The 2,277-nt window shown below is 65.2% G+C and overlaps 1 protein-coding gene across 1 annotated transcript in view; it reads left to right on the forward strand.

Annotated features, from left to right (window-relative positions):
* Positions 1–2,277, forward strand: part of MUC1 (mucin 1, cell surface associated) — an 18,735-nt gene that overhangs the window by 2,309 nt on the left and 14,149 nt on the right. The window lies entirely within an intron of this gene.

A 2,277-nucleotide genomic window follows, 5' to 3' on the forward strand; every position in this document is an offset into this window, starting at 1 on the left:
CTCGCCGTGGGCAGCGGGAGCCGGATGGCTCTGGAGCAGCCGGATCCGTGCACATGCCCGGACTGGATGAACAAAGATTGGGGGCGGGAGGGAGGGTCCCGCACACCCCACGGTCCCTGCGCTCGCTTGGCTTTGCAACCCCGCTCAGTGCCGGGGGTGGAGGACTGGGCTGGTGCTCCCCCTGCGCTCACCCCCGGGGATTCAATGGCTCTTTTTGTGGTGTTATTTTATATAAATATCTCTATTTGCGGGGTGTTGGTGCCGGGCTTGGCTCGGCAGGGCAGCAGGCCCTCGGGTCCCGCACACCCCACGGTCCCTGCGCTCGCTTGGCTTTGCAACCCCGCTCAGTGCCGGGGGTGGAGGACTGGGCTGGTGCTCCCCCTGCGCTCACCCCCGGGGATTCAATGGCTCTTTTTGTGGTGTTATTTTATATAAATATCTCTATTTGCGGGGTGTTGGTGCCGGGCTTGGCTCGGCAGGGCAGCAGGCCCTCGGCTGGGGTATATTTATCGCAGTTACAATAAAAGGACGGGGGCAGCCATGTGTCCCCAGGGCTGCGCCGTGGTGTGGCAGGGGGGCTTCTCTGGGACAGTGACTCCCCTCTCGTGGCTGTCACCCACCCAGGTGGCCTCGGCTTGGGTGGTGGCTCTTGTTTCCCGATCCAGGCAGTCCTGGTGTTGCTGCTGGGGGTGTCACCGTGTCCCTGGTCCCTGCATGCCTCTGGATGTGACATGTCCTGCCAGACTCCATCCCTCTCATCCCTCCTGTGCTCTCGGTTTCTGTTCACGGTCAGACGTGTCTCGTTTGACACGGCCGGTTTCCCCACGGCTGCACAGGCGGAATGCGCCGGTGCTGACGGGGCCGTGCAGCTGCACGTGTGTCCCTGGGTGCATGCGGCGTGTCCTGCTCCCGGCCCCTGCCCGGCTGGGCTTGGGGTCTTCCAAACGCTCAGTGAGCCCCAAAAAAGCTGTGGGGGGTGCTGGAAGAAGAGGCTGTGTGGTGACCCCAGGAGGCCGTGTGCCAGGGTACAAACCTTGGAACAGCCATGCCTGGAGCGTGGTGGTGGCCCCCTGGCAGCCCCAGTTTGGGCTGGGCCTGTTCCTGGGCACTGGGAGGGTTTTGGCAACCGCTGAAAAGGCAGAAAAACAAGGAACCAAACCTTCCCCAAAGAAATCCCGTGTGAGCGCAGGCACGGAGCCAGTGCTTGGTCGGGAGCAGCCCAGCAGCGGGCAGCTGATGGGTCCCTTGGCCACAGCCTGTGGGCTCTGGGTGGGGCCCATGGCTGTGCCAGGTGCCCAGGGACCCTGGCATGTGCTGGGAGGTACCCGAGCTGTGCTGGGGTGCAGGCAAGGGGCTGGGGGTCTCTGGAGCATGGAGGGAGGCCTGGTGCCCTGTGACTGCTGTGGGGCTGGGGGGTGCACTGATGGGGGGCTCTGGCACAGCGTGGCACCCCCCAGCTCTGTTCTGCCAGCTGGGGATGGGGCTGTGTGCCTAGGGCAGAGCCCCGTGGGGGAAGGGGTGTGCCTGGGACTGCTGCTGCCCCACTGAGCCCCCCCAGCCCTGGGCAGGGCCCCAGGAATCAGAACAGGGGCCTGATTTGCAGGGCTGGGCCCTACAAAGAGCTGCCTGTTGGCAGAGAGCTCAGCCCCATGGCCCCCTCCCTTTCCAGCTTGGGGGCCGGGATCTCCAGGGACTGGCACCCACCCAGGCAGGGCCCTGCCCCACTTGCAGCCCCCCCCCCTGCCACGCAGAGCACCTGGGTGGGGTGTCCAGCTCCAATACCCACTCAGAGAAGATGCTTCAGCACCCAGCAGCTCCCCTGGCTGGGCTGGCCACCCTTGGGACTCCCCAGTAATGCGGCAGGAGTTTGCTCTAGGCCCAGCGGGGAGATGGCCAGTCCAGCAGCCCCCTGACACCCTGTGATGGGGTGGCAGTGACCACGTGGCCAGGCAGAGCACGGGTAGGACCTGACACGTCAGCACTGCCCAGGCTGGGCAGGGTTGGCCTGCTGGCCACGGCCCAAAGGGCAGCCCGGCCCCACGGCCCCCTGGTCCCCTGGACAGCCCAGCCCCACAGTCCTGTGACCCCACAGCCAATCCAGCCCCAAGACCCCTGCTCCCTTGGCACCCTGACCCCATGCCTAGTCTGGCCCCACGGACAGCCCGGCCCCACGGCCCCCCTGTGGCAGGGAGGCTCCGGAGGAGTCTGGCATCGCAGTTTATTGTAGGAAACCATGAAAATACAGCGTTTGTTGTAACAGAACCCAGGAGAAATGAC

The sequence above is a fragment of the Corvus brachyrhynchos genome, unplaced genomic scaffold, assembly GCF_000691975.1.
Source record: "Corvus brachyrhynchos isolate BGI_N302 unplaced genomic scaffold, ASM69197v1 scaffold122, whole genome shotgun sequence".
NCBI lineage: Eukaryota > Metazoa > Chordata > Aves > Passeriformes > Corvidae > Corvus > Corvus brachyrhynchos.